This window comes from Pleurodeles waltl, chromosome 6, assembly GCF_031143425.1.
Source record: "Pleurodeles waltl isolate 20211129_DDA chromosome 6, aPleWal1.hap1.20221129, whole genome shotgun sequence".
Classification (NCBI taxonomy): domain Eukaryota; kingdom Metazoa; phylum Chordata; class Amphibia; order Caudata; family Salamandridae; genus Pleurodeles; species Pleurodeles waltl.
The window spans coordinates 636,148,290-636,163,997 of record NC_090445.1 but is presented as its reverse complement, the minus strand read 5'-3'; the positions used below and the strand labels follow the sequence as shown (position 1 = coordinate 636,163,997).

The 15,708-nt window shown below is 45.4% G+C and overlaps 1 long non-coding RNA gene and 1 pseudogene across 1 annotated transcript in view; one reads left to right on the top strand and one right to left on the bottom strand.

The window, feature by feature from the left end:
- Positions 1–15,708, bottom strand: part of LOC138302010 (uncharacterized) — a 164,895-nt gene that overhangs the window by 36,105 nt on the left and 113,082 nt on the right. The gene's annotated exons all lie outside the window — the stretch shown is intronic.
- On the top strand, positions 4,945–5,255 carry LOC138302219 (cytochrome c-like; annotated as a pseudogene).

Genomic DNA, 15,708 nt, shown 5'->3' with positions numbered 1-15,708 from the left:
TTAGTGTGTCTGTGTTGTGGCATTTGTGATGTGACATGCCTGCCTTGTGATGATTTCACATTGTGATCTTGGTTCCTGTTCTTTGATCCAGACTTTCAGATGGGCATTCTCCCAGGCCTATGCCCCACCTGCATGTCACATGTATTGTGGTCAGTTAGTAGACTTGTCAGCATCACATCCTCTAGGTGTTGGTTTTGGCCAAATAGTGAATTGCCACCTTCTTCTCCTACTCAACCCTCCGTCTACTTCCATTCTCATGGTGAGACCTTTCACTGGCTGTGGGTGCTCTGATGGCACTAGCAGCACACTTAACAATCTGGACCTGCCCCAGTCTCTGATCTTTCACATCCACTTGTATGTAGTTGAAGTGTAGCGTATACTATGCATAGCATTGTTATGGCATGATATGGATGTCAGCATTGGTAATGTGTGCAGGTGATGTTGGGGAATGTGTGGTACATTGGATTTCCCTGATAGTCGTACCAGTGTCCTATTTCCTCCTCGGACTGTGCAGGTGTATTTCAGTGACCAGTTACATGTGTCCTCCCCCTCAATGCTGTTGTCTGAGCAGTATGACATTTGGGATGTTGCATTGTGACCCAGGCACAGGCTGGACCCTGACATATGCAGCATGGGTGTGACTTTAGTGCTGTGTAGCTCCTAATGTTGATGACCTTGGCTGATGTTTGCGGCAACTATGGGCATTCACATTTGACAGGACTGGAACATTGTCTTGTTTCAGGGGATTGTTAACATTGTCATCCTAAACCCTCTAATTTAGGTGTGTATGATCCATGTGGACGTTACTGCCATTGGCTAATTGACCAGCACACACAGCGGAGGTGGTAGTGGCAACTGTTGTCAATGTTACATTCCAGTTGTCGGTATGGCTAGAGGTTGTTAATTGGGCCCTAGTTAATGAAGGGTGTATAGTGGCTGACGTGTGACGGGATGTCAGTTTGACGTCGTGCCCTTCCCTCCTGCCGTGGCTTTACCTTTGCAACATCGTTGGCATGGCAGCATACCCCATGGAAATGTTGTGGGTGTTGTATTATGGTGTGCCCCAGCTTTTCTTTGTACAGGCCATGCCCCATGCCGTACCCCTTTACCCATCCCACTCCATGTATATGATGACTTACATGCATTGTGTAGTCGGTATTCCCCCCCCCCCGGGTTGCAGTTAACATTAGTGTATTTTAGTTTCCCATGCGACTTACCCTGCATGTGGTTGTCTACTGGTAGTCTGCGCTGTCCTGTCCTTGAATCCCTGTGACAATCTCCTCAGGGATGACGGCTGCCACCATCTCCTCCATGTGGTCCAGGGCCTCCTGGTGTGCTGGACTCCCACCTCCAGTCTGCAGTGCTGCCTTCCTGTTCCTGGCCATCTTTTCCTTGGTCCTGCGCTTGCAGTCATGCCAGCGTTTCTTGCACTCGATGACTGTTCTGCGTACTTCTGCCACACTGTTAATCTTGTCAACAATTTGTTGCCATATTGCCTCTCTCCTACTGATTGGCAACTTTGAGGTGACAAACAGTTGGTGCTGGTGTTCCATCACCTCTTTTACCAGAATGTCCTGCTCCTCTGCACTGAAGCAACACTTTCTTTTCTTCTTCTCCCTGTCCTGGTTCTTGTGTGGGTCCTCCTGGCTGGTTCCTGGTCTGTTGTCATCTTCCTGGGGTCTGTACAGGCATCTGGAATCCATTTTGGCTCTCCTCTGCTGAAATGGCTGTGTTTGCTCACAGTCATTTCCGCCGCGTTAACATCGTTTTCCTTTACGACGTGACGCTGTGGTGTGCGTAAAAAAAAAGACTTACACCTGTGGTTTGCGCCGCCGTGCGTCAAAGTATAAATTTGATGCCCGCACGGCGCACAGTAATGGCGTTAGCCGGCGGTAATATTTTGATGCAAAACTGCATTGGTGCAGCTTTGCAGCAAAAAGTATAAATATGGGCCTAAGAGTCTTTACATGTTCCCCCATAGATCCTAGCAGCCTTGAAAGTGTACGTCTGTGATTGTTTGACCACCAAAAATGTTTGGGAACTTTTTCAAACCTTTTGCTCCAGAGTTTAGAGGGGATCAATTTCAAAATGTCCCGCCCAGTAGTTTCACAGCGTTGGAATGAATTACAGGATTGTCCTGCGTGGAGAATAGTTTTTCCTCCGAAAAAGTACAATGTCCCGTTCCATATTAGGACTTACAAACCTTTTTGATCTTCCCTACTTCAGGGCCCAAGCAAGACCAATCTACATGATGTATCCAGCCTGCACCCGACATGGTCAGCCTCAAATCACATCTAGGTGCTAGTCTACCACGAACATTGACTAGCATTGGTACTTTGTGCTTTTCTGCAATATTTTCACTTACATTTATTAATATTCATGTCTCCGGTTTCCCTTGGTGGATATTTGTCAGTTTGGTGCCAATTTACTTCTCTATTTTTGTAAACTTGAGTGGAATTTGTATTGGGTTGTGTTCTCAATCTTTTAGCTGTTTTGGTACTTCTAAATACATTACACATTTTCTCCAACTTAAGCCTGTCTACTCCTGCTACGGTTCCCAGAATTTGAGCTTGGGTTTAAATGACTGAATCCTTTAACAGGACCTAGCAAGACTGTAAATGTTTCTTGTGGTGGACTGCCCTCTACCCCAACTAACACTGCACTTTCTTACATCCTGTAACTGCTAGAATGGATAATACCCTAAGTAGTTGTTGGGAACACCTCCTATCGCTATGTACATTTGAAGATTCAACTCCAGCTGTGAAAGGAAAACATCAGTATCAATTTGTAGCAGACCACTCCATCCCTTACCTATCCATGGAAGCCAGAGGCCTTCAGAATGCAACATATTATCTAATGAAACAGAATGTATTAGTATACTTACAAACCTATTCACATCCTCAAAGAGAATGACCTCACTTCAGCCTTGCTTGCTTCCTTGTTACTGCCAACCAAAGGAGGCCCCCATTTAATTTTAAAAGATTCTCACCCAGTAGGGTCACTAGTAGATGGTTCATTATTGACTCCTCAACCGGGTACGTTCTATATCTTGGTGGGCTCAACTTTGGTACTCAAGGGAGTTCTTCATGTGTTCTTGCAGAGGGGCCTAAATATAAAATTGCCAGAGCTTATTTCGTGGAGACGTTGGGCTGCTTCCAATCTGTGCTCGAGAGGGAAGCTTGAGAACATTAGAAAATTTAGTTGTTATGTCCAAAGTTCTAGTGTTCTCAGTGACATAGAAAAAAGACTTCACAGAGAGCTTCTGCAATTAAAGATACATTTTCCGTTGCCAGTGGTGTAGTGTTCACCCATCTCAGTCAACTCTACCATTCACACATTTTCCCCAATCCCATTAGTACCAATGAGAAGATATAGCTGCCACGTCAGTCTCTGGTGTCATGCAAAGGCTCTTTGAATCAAAAAGGTTCTATACGGCACACAAACTGGAATTTCTTATGTTTAAATGGAATATAACAATTATGCTTTTAGTTCACTTTTAGTCCCATAATTTATATTTTGAAATCTCTCAGAAGCCCATACAAGCATACACTGCGTTAGACCACCTCTGCACCAAGCGTCTAGGTGCGAGTCCTGATGCCATCGCAACTGGCTGCACTAGTTTGAGCAACATTGACAGCTATAATAATGGAAGCTGGTACTCCTCATGGGGTTCTTCCATTGTGCAGGAGCGGCTAAATGGCACAAATAAACAATTACCATTCGATCAGCATCAAGAAAGCCTAAAACAATTGACTTTCCTCTAAGTAAATGTGCTCAATTAAAGTCTGCATTAATCGGTTATTTATGAGTTTATCAGTACGGCCATGGCGCTTCGCGTGGATGGTGTACTTTAAGAATCCATTATAAAATTCAGTTCAACGGTAATTACATTTGAAGTATGACAAGTGTCGGGCCATTACATCCTCAGTGATTCAAACCTTCCTAAAAGACAGTTATTATTCAATTTAGTACATAGAGTTTCCCTTGTGTCCTCACACTGCGCTAAAAATATAATACTAGGTCATTTATAAGTAGCTTGAAACTGAACTGCACCCACCTGAGAGTTTAATATTGCAGGTATTAAAACACGAGCTTTTAAAATGTTTAGCTGTACTCATTCAGATTACAAATAATGCATTTGGGGACATGGCTACAGTAGAAATGAACGGAAGCATTTTCTGGATAAAAGATTACGCTGAACGAGTGAGCTGAGAGCAATGAGATGACTGCTTCACTGAAGTAGTTCATGGGCATTATTATTTGCTCGACTGGTCACTGAGCAGTCTGAAATTGAATTCATTATACATAATTTGATAACAAAAAAGGAAGGCCATAAAACATTATTCATTCCTTTAAGTGCTGAAAAGATACCTTAACCTTGAAAGCCTGCAAGCCACCCAGTTCTTAGAGCCTACGATAAAGGGCTGCATAGCATATGAGACACATAGATGATCCAGGGTGAATATATTTTTAGACAATGTATGGAAGTTCCCGATTCTTCCCTTCTTTTTGCAAAGTTCCTAAACTTTAAGCCTTTGATTTTGGATTAGACCTTAATATATCCGTTTGTTGATATTTCGAACTATCTAGTGGTTAGGTAGTGTCACTGTACTACAGGTTGTGACACCATTAGATCCTTTGCTGGTAGATGTTGGCTTCAGGATTGGTGACTAGAGTGGCCAAGAGAGGACTATGCTCTTGCACACTCTCCTGAAGGGGCAATCTTGCACTTATGCAAGAGAGATGTAGAGGTGTAAGATCATGGGGAGTAATCACCAATATACAAGTTAAACTGCCTGGAATTCTGAAAAGGAAGGTTTACCGTAGGTTGAGGGCAGGAGTCATTTTATCATAGATCAGGAGGCAATTCAAAGATACAGAAAAGAGTTCCACAGCGGTGCAGGAGCAGGTGTGAAGGGAGCGGCTGCCTCGCAAGGTTTCGAAATGAGAGAAGTTGAGAAGGGAAAGAAGATATCTGTTCTGAAGCGTGCCACACCATTAAAAGTGGGGAGAAGCACAAAATTTGCCTGAGCCTACATGGCCTGTTTGGGAGCAAGACTGGATAGGCGCTAGGCTTGGCCTATAAAGAGGCCAACAAAAAAATAGGCATTACTTAGAATGCAAATACATGGATGGAATACTTGGAAAATCTCAATAAATACATCCCAGAAACTCAAATGATCTTCGCTGACATAAAGAGTGAAATGGAGAGATGTAAATTGATAGCTTTTCTGAAGCTGGTGAACCCAAACTGACAGATCAGTATGTTTTGTCAGCGTGGACTGTCCAACAAAGGCACTTTTTAAAGCTGTCCATTGTTGTGCTTTGTAGTGTATAATTTCACCATGGAACCATATATTTTTTGTACAACGAATTTCCCTTGGGTATTTCGAGATCCACATGAGAGGGATGGCTGAATTGGACAGTTCAAAACGGAGAATCATTCAGAGGGTCAATCCCAGCTTTCCCAGTAGGCCAAATATTGTGATCTTAGGCAAAGATAGAGATCGTTGTCGGCACTGGGCCCTTGCTGCTTATTTTTGTGTGCGCCTGCGTTAGGGAAGGGTGAGTCACTGAAAGCTCGAGGTCATCTTGGAACCTAGAGGACAAAACAAGATGAGCTTCCCAGGAGGGGAAGGCAAGAAAGAGGCATAGGGAAGCAGGCTCGAATCCTTGGGCTCACCAGCACCCTTTGAATTCTAGTAAATCTGAATGGGCCTCGACAAAAAAGTATAATGTAGTCTTTATCTGTATGTTGTGAAGTGTTTCTCTGTCCACGGCCAGGATTCACACCACGTAAAACTGCAGAAAATAAAATGCGGATTCTACTTGACATCCCTGCACTAATCTCATACCCCAAGAACTAAGGACAAGGGCCAAATGTATCAAGCAATTTTGTATTCGTAAACGGTATGAATCGCATAATTCGGGCATTTGAAAATGCAAAAATACCTTTCAAGATGTATGAAAGACATTCGTGGTGCAATTTTAAGCAATCACTAAAATAAGGATTCCTTTAAATTGCATCCCCATTTAGAGAATCGCAAATTGCGATTCTCTAAATAGGAAATCGCAATTAGGAATTCCTATTTTCTATTTCCAAAGCAAATGTATCAAGCATTTCCTAAATGCGAATTGGGCATTTAGGAAATGCAATTACCACCAAATCCAATTTGGTGGTAAGGATGTGCAATTAAAAAAAAAATGGATTATAATAATAATTAGAAGCGTACCCCGAACACTTCTCATTGCCCATTCGCTCATATTGCCCCGTCTCTTACTCCCCAACCTGTCCATTGGTACAACTTTTTACAACTTCTTTGAAGCTTACCATGATATTTTCAACTGGCAATGCCATCTCCACTCCCTTCGATCCCTCCAGTGCAGTAAACATCCAGACCCTCACAATCTGTTTTTATCTTGCCTCACTACACTATTCAACTACTTCCTTCTGTTGGCAATTTACATTTTAAATCAGAAATAGTCTTAATAATTCTTAGTTGAATCATGTTGCAACTCATGCCTTTACCATGCATGCCCACCCCTAAATTTAGCCTTACTAGCTTTTACCACTACCTAACCCTGGACCCTAAAATTACCCTTACCTTCCTTTACCACTGCCCACCCCTAAACACCAAAATTACCCTTACTTTCCTTTACCAATACCTAATAACCCACCCCTGAACAATATAATTACCTTAGTTTCCTAATAATCTTATTTAATATTTTAAATATGTGTGGGGTGCTATAGAGCCCACAACAAGATGGCTGCACCTTGGTGCTGCTTTGCTGGCCAGGAGCTGAACTCTATTCAGTATCCTGCAATCTGGCCATGTGGCAAGGTTCAATTGAAAGGTTCTAACGGCAGACATCAGCAAGAGCCCGATCATCTGCCTATTGATTGACACTGCCAATTCAATGGTGATCTGTCCAGGAAATGCTGGGTGGAGCTTGGGCAGGGGTCAATGACACTGAGATTGGAATATAGAGAGTCCCCGGCCTAGTAGGGGCCTGAGCTCTGTCTGTGGCTGCACTTGGCACCTTGAGTTTGGAGCTTGAGCTGCTGAAGTGTGTGACACCAGGCAGAGAAGTGAGAGCCGCAGCGTGAGCACCATCCCTGTAGGCAGTGTTCATCTGGCTGTGTAGCCCTTATGCTGAAAGAAGGCATTGGGCAACAGCGGCCTACACTAATGGGCTCCACATGCTAGTGAGGACACAGAAATGACAATGGGTACCTAAAGCCCTGATGTAGGTTAAGCCTGGTGGGGATTAGTGCAGAGTGCCGCAAGGAGAGACGGTTGCAGCACCTGCTTGGGCCTTGCCTGGGGCACTTGGTGGATTGTTTGAGCCCTGAACACTAGGAGAAAGGACATACAGCTGAAGCCAGCAACTATTCCCTGTGCCTTAAGGTGAGGTTGCAGGAGGGGCCTGGTTGCTGCCCCTGGACTGTAATTTTAGGACATGTGCTGGGGCCAAGGAGGCCCTTGGGGGAGCAAATATGCTGTGAGGGGTGATTCACTGTGCCCCCCTCTGCTCACATACGAGCTGTGCAGTGATTAGTCCCCAGGAACCTCCCCAAAGAACAATCTTGAGGCAACTGTACTGCACCAGTGGTGTGCAACCCTTATTTGGGGCGAGAGACTGTAATCCTTTCTTCCTCCGTGGACCTGACATACCTGTTGAGGTTCGTGATTTTCCATGTCTGTAGTTGCAGAGTAGCTGGGTGCTCCCTCTGGTGCTGTGAATTACTGACTTTGTCTAAATCTTCTTTGCGGCAGTCTTACACACTACCATAGGGAAAGCGGATGATACTCAATCCCTCCTCACATTTGAGGCAAAGCATCCTGCTTAAGGCCAAATGGATGACCCTTCAGACCCAGAGCCTTAGACTGCATTATCAAATTAGACAGTTCGGGCCACTACACTCCAAGCTGTGCAATAACTTCTAGCACCCACTGATGGGAAAATAAATGCCCTAAACTTGCTCATTGATCATATTGCAGCAAAACTGGATAAGCAGACTGCACAACTCCAAGCAGAGAAACAGTAAATAGCAAGCACAGAGGATGGATTAAAAGTAGTGTTGGATAAGTGCATGAACATGGAAAAGGGTGGTGATCCAAGTGAAAAACAAAGGCTTGGAAGAACGATCTTGACGCCATAATCTGTGAATAAAGGGGGTCCCTGAATCTATGAATAGTGGCAGGGTAGAACAATATGTAGAAACAATGCTGACCTCCATGCTCAGCTCCGATAACCTCTCCAGCCTAATGGTTATGGAGCATGCCCAAGATCTCTGTCACAGTGTCCTTTCCTCAGGATCTGCACGTTGCTGAAGAAAAGGCCCACCTCCCAGCGTCACCAACTCAGAAAGGTATTATAGCACAGGGTTATGATGACGCCTGGCGGGGGGAAGGGAATAAGGTTAGGGAACTGCAGGGAGAGAGATATGAAAAGAAAAGGTTAGAACAAATATGCATATGCTCCTTCATAGCAGTATAAATCATCAATAAACTCTTGACTAAAGACATCTCCGTGATATCAGATTGAGACCCCTTTTGAATTGAGGGCAAAGCCCCTTCTTTGAATAACAAAGACTGAACTGAAGTGGACTGAAGTGCTTTGATTGCTGTGCCAACGGCACTTTACCCATGCGGACTGAAGCGCTTTGATTACCGTGACAAGGGTGCTTACCTCATGTGGACTGAAGCGCTTTGATTGCTGTGCCAGGAGCGCTTTACTCATGTGGACTGAATCGCTTTGCTTGTTGTGCTAAGGGGCGCTTTACCTTTTGGAAATAACAACTCCCTTCAAGATTGGGCTCATTAAGACCTTACCGCTACGAGTACGACCTACTCGTATCTGAATTCACCATGGAATGAAAATGTCACTTACCCAGTGTACATCTGTTCGTGGCATCAGTCGCAGTAGATTCGCATGTTCTGCAATAGCTCGCCATCTGGTGTTGGGCCGGAGTGTTACAAGTTGTTTTTCTTCGAAGAAGTCTTTCGAGTCACGGGACCGAGTGACTCCTCCTTTTGTCTCCATTGCGCATGGGCGTCGACTCCATCCTCGATTGTTTTTCCCCGCAGAGGGTGAGGTAGGAGTTGAATTGTAGTAATAGTGCCCATGCAATGGAGTGACTAAGTATGCACTTATTTAAGGTTGAGATGATACATATATAAATAATTGAAGGTAACTTCCAAACTGCTACAGGCTCCCGGGGAGGCGGGTGGGCACATGCGAATCTACTGCGACTGATGCCACGAACAGATGTACACTGGGTAAGTGACATTTTCAGTTCGATGGCATCTGTCGCTGTAGATACGCATGTTCTGCAATAGACTAGTAAGCAGTTATTTCCCCAAAAGCGGTGGATCAGCCTGTAGGAGTGGAAGTAGTCTGAAATAATGTCCTTAATACAGCTTGACCTACTGTGGCTTGTTGTGCGGATAGCACGTCTACACAGTAGTGCTTGGTGAATGTGTGAGGCGTAGACCATGTGGCTGCCTTACATATTTCTTGCATTGGGATGTTTCCTAGAAAGGCCATGGTAGCACCTTTCTTTCTGGTTGAGTGTGCCCTTGGTGTAATGGGCAGCTGTCGTTTAGCTTTAAGGTAGCAGATTTGGATGCATTTAACTATCCATCTGGCTATACCTTGTTTTGAAATTGGGTTTCCTGCATGAGGTTTTTGAAATGCAATAAAGAGTTGTTTAGTCTTTCTGATGTTCTTTGTTCTGTCAATGTAATACATTAATGCTCTTTTGACATCTAATGTATGTAGTGCCCTTTCAGCTACGGTATCTGGCTGTGGAAAGAACACCGGAAGTTCCACTGTTTGATTTAGATGGAACGGTGAAATAACCTTTGGCAAAAATTTAGGATTGGTCCTTAGGACGACTTTATTTTTGTGTAGTTGTATAAAAGGTTCCTGTATAGTAAACGCCTGAATTTCGCTTACTCTTCTCAGGGAAGTAATGGCGATGAGAAATGCCACCTTCCAGGTTAGGAACTGTATGTCGCAGGAGTGCATGGGTTCAAAAGGTGGACCCATAAGTCTAGTTAGGACAACATTTAGGTTCCATGAAGGAACAGGTAGTGTTCTTGGTGGTATAATTCTCCTAAGGCCCTCCATGAATGCTTTAATGACTGGTATTTTATATAGGGAAGTTGAATAGGTAGTCTGCAGGTATGCAGATATTGCTGCAAGGTGAATCTTAATGGAAGAGAAAGCTAGGTTAGATTTTTGTAAGTGAAGCAAGTAACCCACTACATGTTCTGGAGTTGTGTGTAATGGTTGTATTTGATTAATATGGCAGTAGCAAACAAACCTCTTCCATTTACTTGCATAGCAGTGCCTGGTGGATGGCCTTCTTGCTTGTTTTATGACTTCCATACATTCTTGGGTAAGTTGTAAGTGCCCGAATTCTAGGATTTCAGGAGCCAGATTGCTAGATTCAGCGATGCTGGATCTGGGTGTCTGATCTTTTGGTTGTGCTGTGTCAACAGATCTGGCCTGTTGGGCAATTTGATGCAGGGTACCACTGATAGGTCTAGCAGCGTTGTGTACCAGGGTTGCCTTGCCCAAGTTGGTGCTATCAATATGAGTTTGAGTTTGCTTTGACTGAGTTTGTTTACCAGGTAAGGAAGGAGAGGGAGAGGAGGAAAAGCGTAAGCAAATATCCCTGACCAGTTCATCCATAGGGCATTGCCTTGGGATTGTTTGTGTGGGTATCTGGATGCGAAGTTTTGGCATTTTGCGTTCTCCCTTGTCGCAAACAAGTCTATCTGAGGTGTTCCCCAGAGTTTGAAATAAGTGTTCAGTATTTGGGGGTGAATTTCCCATTCGTGGACCTGTTGGTGATCTCGAGAGAGATTGTCTGCGAGTTGATTTTGTATCCCTGGTATAAACTGTGCAATTAGGCGAATTTGGTTGTGAATTGCCCAATGCCAAATTTTTTGTGCTAACATGCTTAACTGCGTGGAGTGCGTCCCTCCCTGCTTGTTTAGATAATACATTGTTGTCATGTTGTCTGTTTTGACGAGAATGTATTTGTGAACTATTATTGGTTGGAAAGCTTTTAGTGCTTGAAAAACTGCAAGAAGTTCTAGGTGATTGATATGCAGTTTTGTTTGATGTACGTTCCATTGTCCTTGTATGCTGTGTTGATCGAGGTGTGCTCCCCACCCTGTCATGGAAGCATCTGTTGTTATTACGTATTGTGGCACTGGGTCTTGGAAAGGCCGCCCCTTGTTTAAATTTATGTTGTTCCACCACAGAAGCGAGAGGTAAGTTTGGCGGTCTATTAACACCAGATCTAGAAGGTGACCCTGTGCTTGAGACCACTGTGATGCTAGGCATTGTTGTAAGGGCCTCATGTGCAGTCTTGCGTTTGGGACAATGGCTATGCATGATGACATCATGCCTAGGAGTTGTAATACCATCTTTGCTTGTATGTTTTGTGTTGGATACATGCGTTGTATGATGGTGTTGAAATTTTGAATTCTTTGTGGACTTGGAGTGGCTACTCCTTTTGATGTGTCTATTATGGCTCCCAGGTATTGTTGTACCTTGCGTGGCCGAATTTTGGATTTTGTGAAATTGACGGTGAACCCTAGTTTGAAGAGGGTTTGTATGATATGATTTGTGTGATTTGAGCACTCTATTAACGAATGGGCCTTGATTAGCCAGTCGTCTAGATATGGGAACACATGTATTTGCTGCCTTCTGATGTGTGCAGCGACTACCGCTAGACATTTGGTAAAGACTCTTGGTGCGGTTGTTAATCCGAAAGGCAGTACCTTGAATTGGTAATGTATTCCTTTGAATACAAACCTTAGGTATTTCCTGTGCGATGGGTGAATTGGTATATGGAAATAAGCATCCTTGAGGTCTAAAGTTGCCATGTAGTCGTGCAGCTTTAGCAATGGCAATACTTCTTGTAGTGTGACCATGTGGAAGTGGTCTGATTTGATGAAAGTGTTGACTACTCTGAGGTCTAGGATTGGTCTCAGTGTTTTGTCCTTCTTTGGTATCAGAAAGTACAGTGAGTAAACTCCTGTGTTTATTTGTGTGTTTGGCACTAATTCGATTGCATTCTTTTGCAATAGTGCCTGCACTTCTATCTCTAGGAGATTGGAATGGTGTGTTGTTAAATTTTGTGCTTTTGGTGGTATGTTTGGAGGGAACTGTAGAAATTCTATGCAGTAACCATGTTGGATAATTGCTAGAACCCAAGTGTCTGTAGTGATTTTCTCCCATGCTCTGTAATAATGACCTATTCGTCCCCCCACTGGTGTTGTGTGGAGGGGGTGAGTGACATGTGAGTCACTGTTTAGTAGTAGGGGTTTTGGGGCTTTGGAATCTTCCTCTATTTCTAGGGAATTGCCCTCCTCTATATTGTCCCCGAAAACCTCCTCTATACTGTCCTTGGTAACTGGACGGTGTGGCTTGTGAGGTGCTGGCTTGTGTGCTTTGACCCCGAAACCCCCCTCGAAAGGGCGTTTTACGGAATGAGCTGTAATTCCCTCTGCTCTGCGGGGAGTAGAGTGCGCCCATGGCTTTAGCAGTGTCCGTATCTTTTTTGAGTTTCTCAATCGCTGTGTCCACTTCTGGACCGAACAGTTCTTTTTCATTAAAAGGCATATTGAGAACTGCTTGTTGAATCTCTGGTTTAAATCCAGACGTTCGGAGCCATGCATGCCTTCTGATAGTTACAGATGTATTAATTGTCCGTGCAGCTGTATCTGCAGCGTCCATGGAGGAGCGGATCTGGTTGTTGGAGATGGCCTGTCCCTCCTCAACCACTTGTTTTGCCCTATTTTGGAAGTCTTTGGGCAGATGTTCAATGAGATGTTGCATCTCGTCCCAGTGGGCTCTGTCATAGCGCGCAAGTAGTGCCTGGGAGTTCGCGATGCGCCACTGGTTTGCAGCTTGTGCTGCGACTCTTTTACCAGCTGCATCAAACTTGCGGCTTTCTTTATCTGGGGGTGGTGCATCTCCAGATGTGTGAGAGTTGGCCCTTTTCCTAGCTGCTCCTACAACAACAGAGTCTGGTGGCAGCTGTGTTGTGATGAAAGCCGGGTCTGTAGGAGGCGGCTTATACTTTTTTTCCACCCTTGGTGTGATTGCCCTACTTTTGACCGGGTCCTTAAATATGTCTTTTGCGTGCCGGAGCATACCAGGGAGCATAGGCAGGCTTTGGTAGGAGCTGTGGGTGGAGGAGAGTGTGTTGAACAAGAAATCATCCTCGACCTGTTCTGAGTGGAGGCTTACGTTGTGAAATTGTGCTGCTCTAGCCACCACCTGAGAGTACGCGGTGCTGTCTTCTGGTGGAGATGGTTTTGTAGGGTATGCCTCTGGGCTGTTATCTGACACTGGGGCGTCGTATAGGTCCCATGCGTCCTGGTCTTGGTCACCCTGGCTCATGGTGGTGTGAGCTGGGGAGTGTGATGGCGTTTGTGCTGGTGAAACGTTAATCACGTGCGGAGGAGAGGGTGGTGGTGTAACTCTTTTCACCACTTTTGGTTGTGGTGCTTGTTCCGTCTGGAACTCCAACCTTCTCTTTCTCCTAATGGGGGGAAGGGTGCTTATTTTTCCTGTCCCCTGCTGAATGAAGATACGCTTTTGCGTATGGTCCGCATCAGTTGCTTGTAGCTCTTCCTCAAACCTATGCTTCTGCATTTGGGAGGTTAGCGAGTGCTCTTCTGTATAAGAGCCTGAAGCTGGGTCGCTTGCAGTTTGTTTCGGCGTCGAAACTTTGTCTGCGTGTTTTTTCGGCTCCGAGGTGACTTTTTTCCTTTTCGGGGCCGAAACCTCTCGGCGTCGATCTGTTTCGGTGCCGCTGTCTCGGCGTCGAGCCGTGTCCACACCGGCATCTCGGTGTCGAGGCTTGTCTCCAGCACTTTCTCGGTCCCGAGAAGGCTGCGTGCCGGTGTCTCGACCGGAGTCGGACGATCTCGGCACTGTTTGGGCCTTTTTCGGTGCCGACGGTCGGTCACCGATTTTATGGGTTGAGCCATGGCCTGGTGGCAGTGGCGTCCCCTGGGCCTTGTAAATGTTTCTTTGTGTGGTTTTCGACGTCTTACTCACGGTTTGTGTATCGTCGAATCCTTCGGAGTCTGAGTCTTGGATCGAGAAGGTACCTTCCTCTTCCTGTTCCTCGAACTCCCGTCGGGCTGTCGGTGCGGACGCCATTTGAAGTCTTCTGGCTCGACGGTCTCGGAGTGTTTTTCGGGACCGGAACGCACGACAGGCCTCGCAGGTGTCTTCGCTGTGCTCAGGTGACAGGCACAGGTTGCAGACCAAGTGTTGGTCTGTGTAGGGGTATTTATTGTGGCATTTGGGGCAGAAACGGAACGGGGTCCGTTCCATCGGCGTTCTTCAGCACGCGGTCGGGCCGACCAGGCCCCGACGGAGGATCGAAAAATTACCCCGAAGGGCACCGGAGCTCTTCGATCTTCGATGCGGTGTTGAATGTAAGTATGCCGATCCCGAACGCAACAATACCGACGAAAATCTTCCGAAATTAACTATTTTTTCTGTTCCGAAACTCGGAGCGACAGGAACACGTCCGAACCCGATGGCGGAAAAAAAAAAACAATCGAGGATGGAGTCGACGCCCATGCGCAATGGAGACAAAAGGAGGAGTCACTCGGTCCCGTGACTCGAAAGACTTCTTCGAAGAAAAACAACTTGTAACACTCCGGCCCAACACCAGATGGCGAGCTATTGCAGAACATGCGTATCTACAGCGACAGATGCCATCGAACACAAGGATACTCCGATTTGCCGTCCATCTGCCATGCAGGAAATCTGCTCTTCTTCAGAGGTACCCCCACGAGGTCTGACTACATCGAAGTCTTCAAAATAGTGAGCAACGTGCTTGGGTGTGGCTGGGCTTTATAGGCCTGCCACACCCCAAGATGGCTGCTGCCTCTAAAAACATGGGAATTGTAGTCCCTTCATAGAATAACACTGATAAGTGCATCTTGTCCACCAGTGTCCTGAACCTGCAGCTACATGAGCTTTACCACAGGGCAGACAACGTTGATGGCCACTTTTGGAACAAGAGGGGATCACAAGTGGTGTGCATAAAGCGCCGAAAAATCCGTGCAGCAGAGTTTCGTGCAGGCCCTGGACCGCGCACAGCCTTCTTCCTGACATTACAGCCCTCTCCCAAGCGAGGTCCAGGGCCCGGTTTATCAGGATGGAGGAGGTGAAACCGTTGCACCAAACGTGGTGCATGGATCTGTCTTGCAGGTTCCCAAGTGTCATTTTCCGAGCCGTATCCTTTCCAGGACACCTAGTACCAAACAGAAGACCCCCGATATCTGGAGTCTAAAATAGATCACACCTCATACTCCCAATGACCTTGTACCAATAGAGGAGCAGGTTGTGTGACACTTGAGGGCAAAGCAGGTTTAAGAAGCAAAGTGTGAAACACCGGATGAATTTTCAAAGACAATGGTAATTTTAGTATATATGTTACTGGGTTTACTTGTCGTAGAACTTCATAGGGCCCTATGAGTTTTGGATGAAACATATTTTTGTTTTTGAATACAAAGTTTTTCGTGGATAACCAAACTCTATCTTTGTCTGTATACTGAGGACCAGGCTGGTGTTTTTTGTCATATTGCATTTTATATTATTTTCTTTGCTTGATGAAGATTTGTTTGCAATTGTGAATGTACTTTTTTCATGTGT